The sequence below is a fragment of the Rhamphochromis sp. 'chilingali' genome, assembly GCF_963969265.1.
Source record: "Rhamphochromis sp. 'chilingali' genome assembly, chromosome: 22".
Lineage (NCBI taxonomy): Eukaryota > Metazoa > Chordata > Actinopteri > Cichliformes > Cichlidae > Rhamphochromis > Rhamphochromis sp. 'chilingali'.
Genome location: NC_137950.1, coordinates 12072167 through 12092883, shown reverse-complemented (window position 1 = coordinate 12092883; position 20717 = coordinate 12072167). Strand labels below are relative to the sequence as shown.

Sequence of the window (20717 nt, the reverse complement as noted above, 5' to 3'; positions counted from 1 at the left end):
TGACACCCTACACAGAGGGGGTGTGGGGTCTCTGACACCCTCTTCTTCTTTTTTTTTCTCTTTTTTTTTCTGTGAACCAGGATGTGACATGTGGTATGTGGCCCCACGCTGGGGTTGAGCACATTGATCAGGCTGGCTAATGTTACCACACTTTGCAAATAGCACTGGACTTTCACGCTGGACAGTAAATAGGCAGAAACCGAGCACCTGCTAAAGGGCTCACACGGCGCCTTGTAAAAAGCAACATGAAAGGGACTCTCTGTTATAGTCATGTAACAACAACCATTAACACGGACTGTTTTATATTATTGTTTCTTGGGGGGAAATGACAGGACTAAGAGTATAAATAACCCTGAGGCCTTCTGAAAGCATCTTAAAGTGTGTCTGACTTAAGTTATTCAGTGGGTGCTAATATTTTGTTGGAGTAAAGGTATAGTCTGATGACCCCAGAAGGTTTATTCTGTTAATCAATGAAATGAACATATGGGCTGATAAGCTGTCTGTGTGATAAATAAGTAGTATTCGGCCTTAGCTTTGAAAGCATAGAAATAAAGGGATATTGGCTTCTTTCTGTCTAAATGTAAAATAATTACTTTCTCACATGTAGCAAACATTGGGAGATACTCAGACACATTCTGACTTGCAGTTCGCCTGTGCCAAACATTTACATCCGACTTCACATACAAGTCGGTTGAGTAATGCCTGGAAAGATTCTGTGTTTCAGTGCATATGTGAATCAAAGTGTCTTTACCTCTGTCTGCTATTTAGAGGACTGAAGACTTTTGTTTGCCTTTCCTATTCTGTTTCTGGTGCCTTAAGACCGCTGCTCTCTGGTGACTCCTAACCCTCAAGAGCTGCTCGAGTTTTGGAGTGAGCTTCTCCAACCTGCATGTGCTGTGTGCGTGCTGTATTTAATCCTTCAAGCCATTGTCAGGCTTGTCTGTTACTCTTTGCTGCTCTTTGAAAAAAGCGAAAGCGGCATTAGAAATCTCTGTATTTTTCAGCAATGTCAACATTTTCTGCCTGTAGCTGAACAAAAAGTTAGCGCAAGTGCCTTAAAGGTACTGTCAAGCCAGACAGTATGAGAGCTTTGTATGAGGGCATGTTAAAGGCTGATTAAACGAAGCATGCAGCACACGGCGTTTCACTTTGCTTAACATGTTCTGATGGCTCTACGGTAGATGCTGAAATGCAGTCTATATCACTATTACAGAGCAGAGGCTAGCTCTGCTAGACAGCGCTGGACTGGGGAACCGTTAAGATTCAGCTCCAGTAACTTCCATTTTAAAGCTGGCTACAAGCAGAGGATGCAGCTGGGCTAAGGAGACCCTAGAGGCCTCACTATCCAACCTAGAGATATGTAGAGGAAACACAAAGCTTCACAATACAAATCCCCACACTGCAGTTGGGTAAATGAGTCTGAGTCTATCCAGTCTAGATGAACACATGCATGCTGGGGCCAAGTTTCACCTGTCAGGAAGCGGTGAAATAAGACAGCTCCATCTCTACAGCCATTCTCCTATGACAGCAACAACTTCCACCAGAGCATACTTTTAGGATTTGACGACTCCCTCATTCCACGCTTACTCGCATGCCTGCGTGTCCCGTGTCACAACCAGCACCCCCCCCCAGCAATGCATTCCTCACTTGTGTGGTGATGTGTGACAACTGACACAGTTTAGTGACACTCACAGCTTTTGTATAGGAAAGCCTTAAAGGCAGCAGGGGAGAACAAGGAGGATACTGACGCTTGCTCTCTCTCTGTAGCAGTGTCAGTGCTCTGAGGGAAAGATGAAAAGCAACTGAGAAGATACCACAGAGGGAAAATATGTCACTAGCTCTCTTGTGGCCTTTTGCCCAGTCATAAGGGACAAGGGCTTTCACATCTGCCACCTGTCACAAAATGTTGCTTTCTGGGTTGGAAAGCATTCGAATGCAGCCACCATGTCTGAGAGACGGAGGAGGACCTGTCCTTTTTCCTGGAATACAGTTTATGTGTAAAGTGTATACAGACTGGATTACCCAGTCTGTATACACTCACCAGTGCTACAGCTGATGACGGCATATCCACACAAACCTGTTTGCGTTTTGTTCAAGCAGTTAGCCATCGCTTCTGATTACTTTTAACAGTACGCCTTCAAAGACACAGGTAAAAGTACAACAGTAGTGGTTCTGGGAAGGCAGATCTAAATGTTGGTCCCCACAGTGAACCTTTTTATCGAAGCAAGTGCTTTGTGGTTTTTCTTTGGACATCGATTGCTTTTTCACTCTTTTTCAGTCCAGTCCTTGTACCTGACCATTTTTGGAATGTTGGTTTGTCTGTTTGTTTGTTAACCCACCTAACAGGGACCTGTGAACTATTCAAGCAAAAAAACAAAACAAAGCAAAAATAGTACGTAAAACTCTCTGTAAAACATGGTGGAGGCTGTGTCACAGTTTGGAGTTGCTTTTCAGCCAGTGGAATCGGAGATTCTGTCAAAATTGTTGGAGTTGTGAATGCAGAAATGTACAGTCAGATTTGGATCCACAATGTCATCTGGAAAACATCTGCTTCAGTTTTCAGCACACCAATGGTCCCAAACATACTAGCAATGCAGTAAAAGCATACCTGGATAGAAAAACACATGGAACACTCTCAGCCATAGACTGGCCTCCCCAAAGTCCGGAGCTCAACACTACTGAAGCAGAGAATAGCAATATTGAAGGAGCACAGAGAGTGTAGTAGAATTTAGGTGATCCTACCAAATATGATCAAATTTGTCAGAAAAACACTCAGTTTTTGCTTCATATTCTGTATTTACTTGTATGTTTGCACATGTTGTTGAGTAATCCCTTTATCCATTTCCCAAATTATGGGTGGCTCAAGGCTTTTGCACAGTACCGTATAATATGCATAACAGCTCTTTAAACATAGACAAATGTAAGGTGCGTGTTACAAAATTAAAATGCAGACTAACCGAACACATGGCTGTTAAACAGATGCATAATTATGCTTGAAAGCCACTGACAGCGCGGCCCCTCTTTATGCGCTCAGGTGGAGCATTCCTCTGAGTGGAGGATTAAACAGAAGAAGCCGACTGCCCAAATGCGGTGTGACAAAAGGGAACAGCACAACCTGCGATGGAAGATATTTTAGAGGCTTTAATGGTGTTCTCAGCATGACACCGAGACATAGTCACGCAACGGCGGCGGGATCGTTTAAAATTTTATGCTGATAATACATATTTGAACAAAAATCAGAAAGACTGCACAGCTTTCCCGTCCCACCGCGATGATATGGAGTTATTAACATCACTGAATTTTTTAAAGTGTCGAAATCATTTTAAGTTGAAGCTGTTTTGTCAAAAAAAAAAAAAGTAAATAAAAAATATATATAATAAAAATTCATGTCTGTACTGTGGAGCATAAACGAGCTGCAAGAAACGCATTAAAAATGCAACCAAAACAAAGTGAGTGCTCCTTCTTGTTGCCTCGCTTGGTTGCAGCAGCGCGCGGAGCACATCTGGAGAGAAACAGGACATCCACTTTTTCGATGACAGGCCCCATAAGAGAAAGGGGGCGGGGTCAGGGCTGGTGTTGGATTTCACAGCCAGAGAACGTGACTGCCATGGTTGCTTCTGCGAACGTCGTTTCGAACTTGCTTGCTCTCTGAACGCCACTCGCCGACTTCTTACCCGCTGTTTGCCCGGTGGGGGTTAACTCACTCAGCGCTCGTGAGGGCCACCGTTTTTTGGAGATTTTGAGAAGTCGGCGGAAAACTTTCAAAAAAAAAGAAAAGAAAAGAAAAAAGAGAGTACAACCCGCGTTAGAAATACAGCGGCGCGACTGAACTTCCAGCAGCAGTCCGAGGCGAGCAGCGGCAGGAGGAGGAGTCAACAGGTCCCAGGTATTACCATACACTTGTCATTGACAGCTAGACAACATTTGACAGCATGTGTCCAGCTCTCGGGTCTCCTTCGGGGGGTTAGCCAGGCACCGTAGTAACCTGTCCGCTTTACACCTGGAGGACTTTGAACGCGTCACGAGTCGGCACGGTCATTAAATGCACGGGTGTGACAGTTTTTTGTTTGTTTGTTTGTTTTAACGCCGTTCATTGTCAGAAGCGTACTGGACAGCCTGACCATAAAACTCCCTGTCAAGTTGGCGTTCTCATGGCCAATTAAGCAAAAAAATAAAAAATAAACCATAGGTGTGTTTAACCGAGCGACGTTATAGTGTGCGAATCCGACGCTTCTTAGGTCGGCTAGCATGTCAGAGCTAACGCGTCTTTTCCTAGGTGGAGGTTGGAAAGACACCGGGTCACATTTAAGTGCTGACAGCTTCCTTTACTTAATTAGCAGAGCCGTTTCGGTGTCCACCTAGCTTGGCTGTTGAGAAAGTGGGGATTTACGGATTAAAAGAGGAGGAGGGGAAAACCCTGTAATGTGTGTCTGGATGTCTCTGTTACCCTCTCAGAGAAAAGCTAGTGTTTTTGGCAGCGTCGGGACAGCGGAATGTGGGGAGATAGTATTTCATTTCACATGGTGCGTTATGCACATTTCGCTCACCATTGTTTGGCTGTGGGCTACTTCAGGCTGGAGGTAAACTTTGCTCCAGTGCATACCGAGCCACTTCCTCGGTGTGCAGACTAGAGGCACCAGCCACTGCTTGCAATACTTTCAAGGTGCTCTGAAACTGAGCTGCATACCTGCTGACCCGAGAAGGGGGGGGAAAAGTACTGTAACAAAAACAGCCACATGCTTTTTTTCTGTTGCTTTTCTTTATAGCCTTAAGGTACATTGGCAAACTGACAGATATCTCCCCCAATTTGTTAACACTCTCGATTATCTGCTGTCAAGATAATGTGGCGATTTAAGGCGTCTGCATCACCTCAAATTAAATGTCAGGAGTCTTTAAGTATACCCTGCAGCATCAAAATCCTGCAGTGTTGTCTTGTAAAATGTTGTCTTATAAACCACAGATTACAGTGTTCTGTACCCTCTGTTGATAGCGGTACTTTGTAGAGATGTTTCCCTGTGTTTGAATGAACCCTCATTTCCTGTGTAGGATTTGTTGAGTGATTTATTTATTTAAGCTATGACTCTCTAGATCTTCTCTGCTGGCTGCAGAGCAGGGCAGACTGATTGTTTTCAGGGGGAAGCGATCGCAGGGTGGCACTGAAAGGAAAAAAAGATACCCGACCTTTCCTGTGACAGTCTGTGACATTCAGAGCAAGATGCATTAGGGGAAGAGTCACTCACTGGGAAATCTGGGGTGTTTGAGGGTTTTCCCACCCTGTCACCTCCCGTCTTGGTGTGATTCACAGTTAAATGCTGTGCCCTCACCACGGTTTGGCAAGGCTTGGCCTGAATACAAGATTATTCTTTCCTACCCAGTAAGCTGTCACTCTGATGAAAATTTTTGATAATAACCTTCAGACATTTTGCATAAAATTGTTGTGTTTGCTGTCTAGCCATCTTGTGGTACCTGATCTGATGTCACGCATGCTCATCATTGTGTTCTAAAAATACAGTTCCCGATAAGCTGCGGAGTTATATGAAAGGCATGATACTGGCACTCGCGAGCAGATCTCATAGTAGTGTTTTAATTGAGCGAGGTTCAGAGAAAGGGTTTCCTGCAGTCACACGCCGTTTTCATGCTAGTAAGATTTTAAAGGTTGTTTTTTTTTGGGTTTTTTTTTTTGTTCTCAGAAGGTCTATTAAAGATCTAAAGACCTAGTCATACTGCCCACTGTCGCATTTGTTAGTAAAAAAAGTGACAGGAGTGGTTTCTGTGATGCAGTCAGAACTTCTGTGACAAGTGTTGGCGGAAAGCAGCGACTCTTCTCGTGTGAACCGTGCCAGTCAAAGGCCTCGTGTGCCCTAAATGTATCATCATGTCAGCAGAGGCAGTGGCACACTCAGTTTGCCACCTCACCTCCCCCACGCCCTCGGCGTGTCCCTCTGCTTCCTCTATAGTTTGTAGACTCAACTCAAACACTAGAAAGGGTTTTTTTGTCTCTCTCTCTCTCTTTTTGTTGTTGTTGGTTTGGCATGGCAGTGGTGAGTCAGTAGCTCCTTGCTCTATGAGTTTGGTTACATGTGATGACAGTTTTTCTCATCATACATGGAACTAGTGAATTCAGCAGATGATACGTGGTGAGTTATTAACGGTTGTTTGGATTGTTCTTGATGAGAGGAATTTATTTGAAGGTTTGTTTTAGTTTTTGGGGTTTTCTTTTTTTTTTTTTTGCACAATTCACACATTTATATACTAATATGTATATGTGGTGTAATATTATATCACTATAATAAGGCTTGTGTATTGAATTAATGCATTTTTAGTGACCTCCTTTTGGACTTAAGTATGTTTTTCTTTTCTTCTTTTACCGTTATAAGGATGGCGTCTGTCAGGTGCTTTGATTGTAGTAGTCTTGCTGGCCACAGTAGCCTGCTACCCTGTCGATGATGTGCCAGGCTGACTCACGAGGTTATGACTGTACAGTACGAAGTCAGCATGTGCTGACAGATGAACCAAGTTCACTGCAACTAGAGGTGTCACCCAGTGCTTTTTGAATGGTAAACACCTCTACCCCAGTCGCACCAACGCCCTGTCAGATTTTGATTGCTAGATGTTTTGTTAGTGAAAACCACACAGCAGAAATAAGAGTTCGACTTGCTGTAAATAGGAAAAACTGATGTGAAGATTGGGGTTTGTTTCTTTTTTGTCTTTTATTTCTTAGAATCTATTTGGTGTGCACAGGTGTTTGACTACTGATGCTGCCGTAAAGAGTAGTAAGCAGCAAACATGCTTCTACAAATGGAGTCCAGTGGAACCGCACAGTGTGGCTTTACACTAATAAAACCAGCCTTGACCCAAATGAAACGGGCCCACGGTCTGTCAGAATAAGTAGAAATAAATTAGGATATTACTGTGGTTTTTCTGTGGTGCCCAATGACGTAGTCGTTGCCTTTGGGACTGGGGCGAGTGTGGGAAAAGCAGGAGAGAAGAAGGGTGGGAGGAGAGTGTAGCTGAAGCCGAGTGGGATTTTTTTTTTTTTTTTTTTTTGGAGGGGGAGTGGAGCCGCTGTGATGTGGGAGCTCCGCTCATGTTGGCCGGCGGCAGTTAGACAGGCCTGCTTTTGCATACTGATTCCAATTCTGTAGCTCTCCACATAGCAAACTAGCGTGCCTGGTGCTGCCAGTCACGTGAGGGTTAACTCCCCCTTCCTTTTTATGCTGCCTTCCTTTTATTCCTTTTTTTTAATGGCTTTGATGGTATTAAATAATCTTTACGTGTCAGAGTGCACAGCTCCCAGTGTTCATGTTGGGAGAGCAAGAGAGCAATTAGGTCAGAGTGGTAGAATAACTTGGTATCATCTCAGTCTTAAAGCGGCAGGCTGCCTCGCTTCCATTTGTTCTTTATATTCACCTCAACCCTTCGGAGCAACATTTTCAAAGAGGTCCAAGGCCAGCTGGGTTATCAAAGCACTCAGAGAAAGAACTTTGTGTCTCTCTGTTGTATAGTCTCTTAATAAAACGTCCCAGAATGGATCATCGGTTGTTATTTTAGGTTCCTCGCTATGTTAATTTGCCTGAAGAATGAGGCCACGATTGTCTCCTTTTTTTCCTAATGAGGCTGAGCTAAAGACCCATATAACCTATTATCCAGGTTATTGATTTAGAATCTGTTTCGAGCTGCACATTGTTTTGATAGACCTTGAAACCATTGATGTTTTACTGCAGAATTGAAGCGCTGATCCCCTTCCCCACTTCAAGATCACATAAAATAATACTACACTGAGGGGGTTGTATTTATGGTTGACATGGCTTGACTGATCTTTGTAAAGTTTCCCACAGCTTATTTTGCATGTTTGAGATTGCATTTCTACCAGCTGGCATGTGGATGTTTCTGGCCTGTGTCGCAGTGTTTCATTGCACTTGTCACAAAATTTCATACTATTTTCCACACTCATTTTGTACCTTGGCTTTTTGCAGAAGTGTCTCTGCCCAGTCGGACAGTCCCCCAGCGTGACGGCTGACATTTCCAGTGAAAGAGACCTATTGTTGCTTCTTAATCCCCCTCCACCCTCCTCTCCATAAAACAATGGTATCAATTGCTTCCACTGAGTACATCCACAGTTCTGAGTGAGAGACAGCCTGGCTGGGCCTGTTAGCTAGCCTGCCAACCGTCCTCCCAGGCAGCCCGGGCGACCTCTTCATTCCCAGCGATAGCTCGGTGTTTGAGCCCGCAGACTGCTCCTGCACTAATATTACCTCTGCATGTGAACTGGCTCTTGATTGCGACTGCACTGCCACCTTCTAAATGCACAAATAATAGCTCGGGTATATATTTACTTTCCCGCGGAGACGGCGGAGCAGACCGATGGCTTCGACACACCCCCGTCCCCCACCTTCTTAATGAACGGTCTTCATTCTATTTTCCTTCATTTTCCCGAGGACACTGCCATTAACTTTGACAGATGATATGTTCTTTTAGCGAAACGGTGATCCTGAACGCACCGTCACTGGAAATTGGATTTGCACACCCACCCCTTTTGCTCCTTGCGTTTTCTCCATCTCTCCTTTTTCTCTGCTTTTTCTTTCTCTCTCCGTCAGCACTGAGGGACATGCTGTTAATATTCCTTTTAGAGCTCCGCTGTACAGCTGAGCTGCCAAGTTAACCTTCTGCTGTCATGAGTCAGACAGCTAGCTAGATAGCCAGTGTCACTTACACAGATGTCTGACCGACCAATCTGTCCTTAAGTGCTTCTTGATAATATGCGTATTTCTCTGTGCCAAGTGTGAATGTGCAGTCAGTCATAGCATTCAGTTTTCATGTCCACTTTGCTGACACCGATGTAATTTGAATGTATTTGTTAGTTAAATATTTCCAAAAAGGTGTGTAAGAGAAAATGCAGATTTAGTCTCATCTTCTGCCTTGATTTGTTACACTGATATTTTAGTTCTTACTTGGAGGATAACGTTTGGCTGGTCTGCTCCCCATTTAAAAAAAACAAACAAACAAACGTCTCTCTAAGTGAGGCGGTTGACAGCTCCCGCGTCCTTCCCGAGAAGTAGCATTGGCTAATGTTAAACCACTGCACAAACCAAAGCATCTTCACACTGATTTTAGTGGAACAAATCCTCTCTATTGTGCCTCCTGTGTGGGCGTATGTGGCCGTCAACAGTGTATTACCCAGATGCCGTGGTTGCAGCTGCTTGCACATTAGCTCAAGTTGCTATAGGCCACATTTATCAGTGTGAGGAGAACAGAGCGGTGGTGAGATAATGGTCCTGAACAAGATGATACCGCGCTCGCTGCTGCTAGCACGAATAGGCAGCTCCTGTAAGTGGCTCGGCACATAGCATCGTTATCGTACTGCTCTGCTGTCTTGGCTTGTGCCCGCCGAGTCTGTGAAGCTAGTGAGCCGCTGCTACTTATTCTGTCTCCCTGGTCTGTCATCTCAATGCAGCCAGCCCCGATGAAGAGCCATCACACCAAATCATCGTCGTGCTGGAACGTTGCAGCACAGAGCCCATTAGATGACAGGATTTCTGCGTTTGCAGCTGGAGAAGGTGATGGAAAGCCAGAAATACCCAAAAAGAATGTAGAAAAGAATTTTTAAAACCAATTACATTTACTTTTCTGTAGCTTTGTTGTGCCCCAATCAATTTTTCCAATAAAAACAGCAAAACAATGTTTATTTTGGCAGTTTAGACATGAACAAACTTGATGTACAGTACAACTAAAGGAGGTGTAGCAGAAATGCACCCTGTCTGTTAAACTAGGCTGTCAGGTTTGCAGATTTCTTTTTCTTTTTTTACCGAGGCACCATAACCTGTGGCCTGAAATGATACACTTTCAGCCAATGAGACTGCGAGACGCTATCGTTAACGGCGGATCCTTTTGATTGGTTTTGTACTTCATTTCATGTCAACATAATGCACTTTTTTTTTTTTTGCTTTTTGTGTCGCAGTAATAATTCTGTAATATGGCGCACCACACAGCATATGGCTGCCATTTATGATCAACTGCCTCGGTAAGGAGGTGACTGGAATATGCAAATGGGAGCATGCTAATGGAATAGTAATGTAATGAAGTATGTTGTATATTGCCAGTAATGAGCTCTGGTTATTGAGTGTTGATGGCTTTTTCTCAGCCAGCCTTTGTTGTTACACAAGATGCAGTTTTGGGTTTTTTTGGTTTGTTGTTCAGGACAAAAACGCACATCATCACCCCAAAGAGCACAAACAAACACCCCCCCCACCCCACCAAAAGAATTTTGACAAACACAGCCGGACGTAATTACACATTACTATTTATTTATTTGTTTGTTTTTTATTGATTTGGCATTGTGTGAAAAGCATATTGATAAATATTTGGAGTACTTGCCCGCTGAAACTCTGAAACTAAATTGGGCAGAACTGAGACAGATGCGGTGCAGTAAATTAAACAAGCAATCTTCTCTGTTGGGTGACAGCACAATGGTGATTAGGGTTTCATGTGAGCTGCCCTACATTATTTATGGCTGTGCTGTGAGCTGCCTGCAGTTGAATAGACCCACAGTCCATTGACTGGGCATATTATGGGAGGCCGACTCGAAGCGAGGGGGGGGGGAGTTAAAAATGGCTTTATTTCCTCTCGAGGAGGTCCATTTTCATCTCAATGAAGGTGGAAGCCCCAAGCGTGTTGTTTCCAGGCCTTGTGCGTGTAAAGTGTGTTGACTCTGTTCCAGCAGGCTTCTCTGCATCACTCTTCTTCATGTTTCAGAGTGATATCCACAGAACCTCACATTTGTACGTATTCGTAATCTGTCACTGCCTGCTCAATTTTGTTGCCAATTCATACGCTGACTTTTATCATTGAATTCATCCACATCTGTTTGGACCCGAACTTTATAGTTTGGTGCCTTTGCTTTGCATTGTGACATGCATGCTTCTTGTGGCATGGAGGTCTGAACAGGATGTAGACATACTGAGGTTTGAGTGCAGGTTTTAGCCAACTGTTGACCTTTTTAGAGGTGCTTTCCACGTTCAAACACTCTTTTGTTATGGTGAGAGTATATTTACTCATCGCCCACTAGTTATATTCTTGTGCTTGTAAGATCTTATGAGAATCTTGAGGGAATTTCTTCAAATTTAGCACAAAAACTCTGTTTGATTTTTATTTTTTTAAAGGGAAAGTCACTCTGACCTCCCATCCCATCCCTGTCATTCTTGTCATTTCAATAATTGCAATTACATCTGGCGTAAACATCTACTTGGTCTCAAGAATAAACTGATTAGTGTTTGGTGGTCAAAGTTCAAGTTCACTGTGACCTCAAATGTTTTTCACAATTTTCTAAGTCATGTGCTTAGTAGTAACTAGTAAATCACTCAAATGCCCAGAGGAAACGGAGGGACCGATGACGTTTTATAACCAAATGTTCATTAAATGTTATTCGGTGCCCTTATAGCAGAAGCAGGGATGATTCTAAACTGACTTGGTTGCCAGAGGCATTCAAGTGTGAGGCTGTAATTCTAGCTGATATCCAAAAGGGGCTTTTGTTAATACTTCACGCTTTATTTGGTAACACTCCTTTGGTTCACTCACTGCAACGCCCTGATAAAGAAAGCTACTTTTGGCTGTTCCCTTATTCACGAGGGATCGCCACGTGAATGGGCCGCTCCGCATGTTTGATTTGGCACATTTTTACGCCAGATGCCCTTCCTGACGCAACCCCAGAGGGATTTATGTCCCCTCCCGGAATCAAACCACCGGGCTTTCGTTTGCATCGTGATTGTGTAAACCACTACATTATGAAGACACTTTACTGCAGTGCCCTGTGGTGTTTAGAGCAGAGGTGGGCAATTAGTTTCCCCAAGAGGGTCATGTGAGAAACTGGGACTGTTGTGGACTGCTGCACAAATAAGCTGGATTTAATTCTGCTTGTAAAATTATTGTTGTGGCCCTCCACAACAGTCCCACCCCTGCTTTAGAAAATTAAGGAGGGCAATGGATTGGTGAGATTTAGCATATTTTAAAAAATGGCCTCATTCTTCATCCCACAGATAACTCTGCAACAAACTTAGAATGCTTTAGGTTTGATACACTCACAAACTATTTTTTGAGTTGTGTGTGTTTTATTCCTGGATTAGGTTATTTGTAAATTAAAGCATTACTACATCTAGGGCTGCTCAATTAATCGAATTTTAATCACGATTACGATCTGGGCTTTCAACGATCATTAAAAATGACTGAGCCGATTATTAGCCCCTCCCTCATTTATCCGCGACACCTTAAAGGCCGGTCCGTGAAAATATTGTCGGGCATAAACCGGTCCGTGGCGCAAAAAAGGTTGGAGACCGCTGATTAAGAGGACCCGAGGGAAGCTCGGAAAGCTAAGCAGAAGTTATTTGGAGAGGAGAGTGACTGCCGTTGGTTGAAAAGAGAGTTTAAAAAAAAACTTCAGTGGTGTTGCACACTATTTTATATTATTTTTTTAAAGTCATTGTTAACCCTTTAAAGCCGGTCAGAGCAGCACGCTCCGTTTTGCGTAACTATTTTTAAATCCCTGTAGAATCTGAACCGTGTAAGCTAGCGCAATAATTTGTTTTGCATATGAAACCGGAGGAGTTGTACTTACATCTTATGCCATCAGCTTGTCCTCGGTCACGGTTTCGTTCCACATATAGCTTTGCAAAAATTGCATAAAAAGCGCTTGCAGGAACAAAAACATAATATTCCAGAAACACGCTTTGCCGTTCCTATCAGCTGTTCGTAACACTTCCCACAGTGAAATGATGCACATGCTGTTTTCTTTGCAAATTTGCATCATAGGATTGTTTTTTGTTTTTCCTGCAGTATATAAAAATTGCTGTATCTCCAAAATAAAACTATGAAGACACTCAAAATAAATTTCCTGTTGTTGTAAACTATTGTTTGCAACTTTTTTTGTATTTAAAGTTTTGAGGGATAAACCTCTTAAATTTCTCCAAGTAGAAATATATGTAAACAAAACAAAAGCGATTTTCAATTTTTTTTGTAGTTTATTGCACTTTTTTGCAATTAATGTAATTACTATGGACTTAATGCATACATATTATTAAAATATGGGCTATAACAGTTGTATAGCAACTTGAAATGCTCCCACAAATGGCACTACAGCATGTAAAAAAAATAATATAAGCTCTGGTGGACTTGGTTCTATAGTAGGTCTTAAAGGGTTAAATAAATATCGTCAAATAATCGTGATCTCAATTTCAGTGAAAATAATCGTGATTATCATTTTTGCCATAATCGAGCAGCCCTAACTACATCACTGATAACCGTGAATCTTTCTAGTGCAATACTATGTTTTTCCCCCCATCCAAGCGGCACCTCTTAATAACAACAAGTCTGTTTATTGATAAATGTTACACAAAGAGACAAATATGTAAAATCCAAAAGAGTGGGGGCAAATCCAGGCACAACAGGATGCTGTTGTTAATACATAAAAAGGATCCACAGAGTCGAGAAAGAAAAATTGCAAAAGAACCCAGGGACGTTGGTGTTGAATGGTTCCTGCTGATACCTTGTGATGTTATGTATTTCTAGCTGCTAACCTAAGACCCCTGCAGCAAACACTAGCTTCAGATGTCAACAAAATGATTGTTGCCACACTCAAGGACTCGAATCATGAGCTAGACTTGACTCAAAGATTGCTTTGTTTGACCTCATAAAAAGGGATATTGCAGTTGTCTTTTCATGTGGAAGTCTTACACAAATTTCATCATGTGCCATTTACACAAACACACTTAATATCTGCATCCCATTTGCATTTGCCAGTTACAGGGTAATGACATCGTGTATGATGGCTCACTGGTATACCCTGCTGGGACTCTTGAAGTTATCATTAAGTAACACTGTGGCTTTTCCTATCTTGATATGTAAAAGGCTGGCTGTGGAGAAATAAAACCGCTCAGACTGTGAGTTTGAGGAAAAGAGTCAGAAGGAGAGCGCAAACTGTTCACTGTCAAACCATCACTGTCGGCACAGAAGTGACTGTTAAAGTTCAACAGCGAATATGGACAGTGGTGGAAAGCAAGAATGTGAGAAATGATGAGAAAACTACTTGCAGAACACTTGGAACTCTGCCCGTTGTCACACCTTTGCACATGTGAGAAGACTGCCTTTTCACTTTTCTCTGTTTTTGACACTTAACGTTTGGCTGTTTAACTTGATTAATTAACATAACCGTTTAAAGAAATTGCTAAATTATAGTGGAGACAGTAGAATGTATATATAATTTTGTCTTCAGTTCGCAGGTCAGCAGCTCAATTGCTGACAAAGTAGAAACAGGTGTGCACTGCTGCAAGTGTTAGGAAAAGTGAAAAATGGGTTTACGTTGTGTAGTTTTTGTTAGACTCAGAATGGAGTTTCAAAGTCAACCTCGTTGAAAATTGTATATGACAATGGGGTCATTTTTCTCTCTCTCTGACTCTAAAACCTTTTTGGGAGGAACTAAAAATTCCTCTTTTGGAGGAAGAACCCTGTATAAAGATAACAGTAATTATCGTTTTGGTTTCTCTTCATCCCTTGTAGACATGCACTCTTTTGCATTAATCAAAGGTCTCCTGAACGTCAGCTTTGTCTAACAGCAATCTCTTGTAGTATTTAGACATCACTTTAAACAGAGCACTAGCCTAAGCTGCACGCAGTCACATTAACTGATAGGCATGAATGATTGCAGCTGACTCTTGTTTCTGTTGTGCGTCTTTTGTGAGTTCTTCAGTTACCTGAGGGGGAAAAAAGGACTATTGATTTGGATCCCTGTTTCTAATTTGCGATAAGAACAAAACATTTGTTAGGACACGTTTTTGCTTTTCCCACTCTAGCAAAAAGGATGTCTCCCTGAGCCTGATGGGATATCTGTCACTCACTTTAGGGCACACACACACTCAACACACCACTGTTTAAAAATATGGATCCACATCTTCTAGCATGCGAGATACTGGCAGAACAGCAACAGCAGAAAGACGCTTGTATGTCACAATATGTATTTTTACAAAGTTAAAATGATCGGATGATGGAGAAATCCTGGAAATGTCTCCTTACTTTAAAGTTGAAACGCTCGAGAGCTTTGATGGAGAAAGTGTTGCAGTTGACAAGATGTAGTTTGTGTTAGCGTATGAAAATTGCTGTGCGTTGGAGTTGCGGTCTATGAAAATGAACCACCATCCCTAACTTGTATTTTCAATGTGCATTTCTCTTCCAGTAGCCTCATTGTAGATGCTCTGCCCATGCACAAGTTATGAAATGGCCAACAAGAAGGCCATGTTTGTTTTAATCCTGAAATTAGCTGTCATCTCCACTTGATGAATGCCCGTTGCGTGAGTGTGCCCTAATTGTCCATTTGCACAACGTTGTCTTCGTTCTCGGTTGGCCTATGGCCCAGGGTACCCACTACAACTGTTGTCCACTTGTCCAGAGCACCAAAACAATACCAAGCTGCCGTGATCCTTCAGAGAGCCACTGTCGAGGAGCCCCCTGGGGGTGGGGTGCTTTCTGATAGGTCTGTGCCAAATCTAGTCCAACACTCAATTGCTTCTTTGTCATTTTTCTCCATGTGAATGTCATTGTGGTTGAGTTGTGGCTCCATGGATTCCCTGCGTTCAGGACTTAGACAGCGATCCTTGCTTCCCCCTCAACCACAAGCCCTTCATCGTGGAAACCATTGTTGTCCTATCAAATGAAGCTTGTTTTTCAGCTTCTCTCATGAAGCGTGAAATACAAGCTTTTATATTAGCTTTGGCAGGTATTTAAACTTCTGATCTGATCCAGGCTGTGCTCATTAAATCGTCAGAGTGATGTAATGTTTCAGTGGCGCTACTGTGTGCCAGCATGGCATGTTTTTCCACTTAGGGATTCCAGGATTTGTCTCTGTCATAAACACAGGGCATCTGGTTGCCAGTAGTGTGAGCTTCATTGGAGTTAGGGCATTGAAATGTGAAGAAGAGAAGCTGCCTGGTTTTTCATTTAGCAGCTTGGGTAAGTATGATAAATGTTACTTATCACCTATTGACCCCATGAGGTCAAGCCTTTGCCCTGTCACCCATCATCCTCCTCCTTCCCGCTGTCTTCTAGCTGCCCCTGAAACCCTGTGGATAGCCTTTATCTGCTCAGGCAACATTTTTCTCTCCAATACTGCTTGACCGCCATACAGATACCAAGGCAACACAGCTATTCACTTTCCGTGTTTGCAGTCAAGTGTGAGATGTTTTCCTCCTCCTGATTTATCTTTCCAAAGATATCTATTATTTGTCCTGTGGCCTCTGAAATACATTCATGATTAGATATGCAAAGCCTGAACAGATAGCTCCACTCCCAGTGTTCTCAGCTTTAGTTTTGACCTGCACACACCTAAATCCCTGCCATTTTTGGGACATAGCTGGAGAGATAAGCAAATGGAAGAAAGTGTGAGATTATCATTGAAATAATCTTCTGAAATCAATTCAACTGAAATATCAAGGACAATGGGCTTATGTGCATGCACACACACTCGTGGGGTTTCTGTTTGTTTCATGCTCTCTCCCCCCCCCCCCCCCCCCCCCCCCCCCCACTGGCAGTGTAAAGAATTGCACAGGAGCTTTTGTTCTTTTGAAAATCCACCTGATAATGTTGGGAGCTGGCTCCTTGCCTGAGCTGGTTGGATTTTAAAAAAGAAAAAAAGGGAGAAAAAAGCTCTGTCTCCAGTGACCACTCCAGCATTGCACATCCTACATAGTGGCCCAGATTTTTTGCGGTCCCTCAGTAAAACAGCTCTTGTTTTTTGGGGGAGCTTTGGAAGTGGATGGCGAATGTCTATTTCAAAGGGTAACCCTCAGAAGGTGAAAAGTGCAACACAGGTAGGAATAACAATGAGTGCAGCTTAATAACGGCACCATTGTGACGCCAGGCTTTCTGGGTTCACAGATAGGCCATTGCACCATCCTTTCCCCCCCTTCGTGCTTAAACGTTCCACATGAGACTGATTGAGCCGTTTCGTCCTGCTAAGCTGCGTGAAGAGTGCTACTTTTATAATGGAAGAATACTGCTAAATCAAGGCTTGACAAATCTGCTTTCTCCATGTCCTCACATTGAGGGTTGGCGGATTAGGTGCTAATTTTAGTGCCACTTATTTCTTCAGCTGCTTTTAAGAATTAGTTCCAAATAACAGAAAAAAAGTGTGGAGCAAAAAATTGGGAGGGGAGGGAATTGTCTATTGTCAGAGGAAGCAAGGCTGTGGAAAACGGATTGTCTAGTGGCAGTGAGGGCTCTTTGCATAAGAGGTGAAATTTACATACAAATCTCCAGTTACAAAAACAAAAAACTCAATTTGTGGCAGTTGAGTAGAGGGGCAGCTGTTAACAGAAATCTTTGAGGAGTATTTCAGTCCCACCACACTGTGCCTCGAGTGACTCCATGAGATCACAAAGTCAGTTGGTGTTTTGAAAAAAGCCCAGACCATAAAAAATTCAGCACAGCTTTTTTCACCTTCTCTTTCCATAACAGACCCTTAGATCCAGGCTGTGTACGATTAAAGTGTGCGCTGTTAGTTAGAAGTCTGCCGTGCATTTGTTTAGCACTTGGTTGTCACCCTGCAAGTCAGCAGCAGTTAGTTCATCTACAAACAAATTTACTTTTCTGGACTTATTTCACAAATGCCCTGTTAGTTTGAACCTTTCCATCGCGCACTTGTTTGGCTATTGTGTCACATCGTCAATACCAAGCAACCATCAATACCCCACTGGAGGCAGTTGCATTTAAAACAACGGAGGACACAGCATTGGTGTGCATTCAGCACTTTTGAATAGGCGTCAGCTTATTGATTCTCCTTCAAGGTCTGCATCAATTCCTCTCTGCCCGCTCTTTTCTTGTTTGTGACAGCGGAGAGCAAATGCGTTGTGTTGAATTGGGAGGTAAGGGGGTGGGGGCACCCGTAAAAGGTTTGTGGCAGCTTCCACTCAGATCTGCTGCTCTTGGAGAGTAGCCCTTGACGTCGGTGACAGTATTTGGGTGTGATTATGTAATCCATCAGGGTATTACCATAAAGTGGAGTGGGGAGGGCTATCGAGGGGCTAGAAGGTAGCAGTGGCGCTGCTGCTGCTACTGCTGATCATCGTCTAGCAACTGCCCAAGGGCAGGAATGTTTTGTGTGCCGATGTGTCCGACAGGTGGCTAGGAGACGCTAATTGATTAATGATCAGGGTGATATATGAGCCCCTACGGCCAACCTTAACATAAAGGCTCAGAGCACCGGTGTCGCCCTAAATCATTTCCAACCAGGCCAGTAAACCCCAAACAGTTCCCTCATTAGCATATGAAAGACCAATCGGGAGGGAGACTGTGCCTTCTCAGCCCTTTGTAGACCGCCTATTGTCAACATCCTGAGTCTGAATTAACAGGCCAGCATTTTATGCCAGATGAATAATGACAACAAAGATGATTTTATAATAAGGGTCACTCAGCACTAATGAATGGTTAACATCACCACAATCTCAGCCTTTGTTATTGTTTGGACTTTATCCCTCCTTTTTTTCTGTCTGTGCATGGCTTTGACCTGGGCAGCACTCACCTAAACTGATTTTGCTCATTAGAAGAGTGTTTCCTGCACTGCGTGAGATTTAGGTTCCCTTTATTTCACTACAGTTGGTAAAATATTGATGTGAAACTCGGCTGAAGAAATGCGCTGCATTTTCAAAGTGTGTTACAGAAAATCTGAATCCCATATAGAGGTGAAATGATTTGCATTCTTTCTTCATGTGTGTTTTTCTTCTCTGCATCATGGAGTTGACATATTTTCCATTCAAGCAGTGTCAGATTCTTCCTGAATGATTGAACGTTAGTGGAATTCACCTGTCCCCAGATGGTCATATTTTGCACTTGGTGTTCCATATAACGCTGTCAGACTGGATTAGTCTCAATCTCTCTCTCTCACTTCCTCAGTCTCTTCCTCTCTTCCTCTCGGTCTCACTCCCTCTGGTTATTTACCATTCCACAGGGGGCCTTGCGTGACCCTCTTCATTGTTTTCTTTGGATGGCTCTGAAGGACAATAGCAGTCTGGAGCCTTGGCCTGCAATCAGTATGTGTGTGAATCTGCATCTTTCCATTGGGAGTTGTGTCCTCTTGTGTCAACAGAGGTTATGCGATCTATGTGTCACTGAAGGGGCTTTCCACCGCTCAGAGTCAGAGCCTCAAGAACAGGGGGTTTATTGTGTGTGTGTGTGTGTGTTGTGTGTGTGTGTGTGTGTGTGTGTGTGTGTGTGTGTGTGTGTGTGTGTGTGTGTGCATAGGCAGCCAGCCGGTGGAATTTTATAGGACCAACACATTGTGTCTGTTTTAATGTGAGCTCATGACCCTCGCTGCAGGGCTGTCATTCCCAAGTAAGCACACGCTTGGAGACTGCTGGTCGTACTCAAAATCAGAGATTCTATTTGTACTGATAGTCTACGCAGGGGCGATGCTGTCACAGTGAATAAGTGAACATCCAAGGGCCGATGATAATTTTACTCGAGACTTGGACTGCTTCCCATCAAACCTTTTTAAACCTTGAACGGTTGAGCAACCCTGAGCATAGTTACAGTTGCTGAGATGCTGGGCTGTACACTCAGGATGGGGGATCCCACTGAATTATTATTTTAGACTCCTTGCGAGCTCCTGAGCACTCAAGACCTCCTATGTGTGGCGATATCAGCTTTGGTTTGAAACCACGCGTCAACAGTGACGACACCATGTTCTTCTTTGTGTTTAAGGTGAGCGTCTACAGCGACTTGCTTTCACCCATCAGCAAAGATAAAGATGCGATTACCTTGGGCTCATCCTGTCCACTCCACTCTCATCAGTGCAGGCTGGAGGCTCAGACAGACACACACACATACACAAACTCTATCCTTGTTTCATCTTTCTAGAAATTATGCTGCTCTTCCTCTACAGGACCAGTAGGAACACATGATTTAGATACCATTCATATTCATAAACAGGAAGTAAGGGTGTGTTTAAAAAAACAAAACAAAACAGGAAATGGCACAAGGAGCTTCTGCACAAACCAACTGATGGGTAGAGGGTGGAATGGGTAATGAAACTACTTTTTTGTTATTCACAATCCACCTCAAAATGAATAACATATTTTGATATATGTGTCCATATCCTGTAGTTCTGGAAAGTGTAAGTATTGCATGTAGGGATGTACAGATTTATCACACTTGGGTGATATCTGCGTAGTCATATCAGCCTACAAACAAGATAGCAATCAATAGTGTAAGTGTTGAGCCTTTATCTGTTGTGTTATGTCACCTTTGTGCTCGCTAACTGCTTTTTACACTGCTAAAACATTATTTGGTTAAAACTAAAAAGTCTAAGGTAAAGACAAGTTCATAGGAAAAAACATCTAAAAATGAAGCTGGCTTCGAAATGCTCGTAGTCCTTTCACTTTGCCACATCTTTGACATGTGCACATGCAGGAGGAAGGTGAGCATGTAGTAAAAGGATGTGAGCAATATTTCTTTGACCATAGAAATTGTAGACAAGCATTTGATGTTAGTTTGTAAATTTGCTTCCTGATTAACCCCAAATTAAGGTGTCTCTGAGAGCCATTTGTAATTGAGTTGTATGCAAATGAAGCCATTCTTTATAATAACCCCAAATCTTTATTTGTGTAAAAAAATAAATAAATAAATTTTAAAAATGCTATATTTAAAGCTCTGTTGTTTCACTGTCCCTGGTAGCTTGTGATAAC

The 20717-nt window shown here is 42.9% G+C and overlaps 1 protein-coding gene across 5 annotated transcripts in view; it reads left to right on the top strand.

Annotated features, from left to right (window-relative positions):
- Positions 1-3386: 3386 nt before the first annotated feature.
- The window catches only part of raraa (retinoic acid receptor, alpha a), a 148870-nt gene continuing 131539 nt past the window's right edge, over positions 3387-20717 (top strand). For all 5 annotated transcript variants that reach the window (XM_080873922.1, XM_080873921.1, XM_080873918.1 and 2 more), the window contains exon 1: positions 3387-3886. The gene's annotated coding sequence lies outside the window, so the exon portion shown is untranslated. The remainder of the gene's footprint in view (positions 3887-20717) is intronic.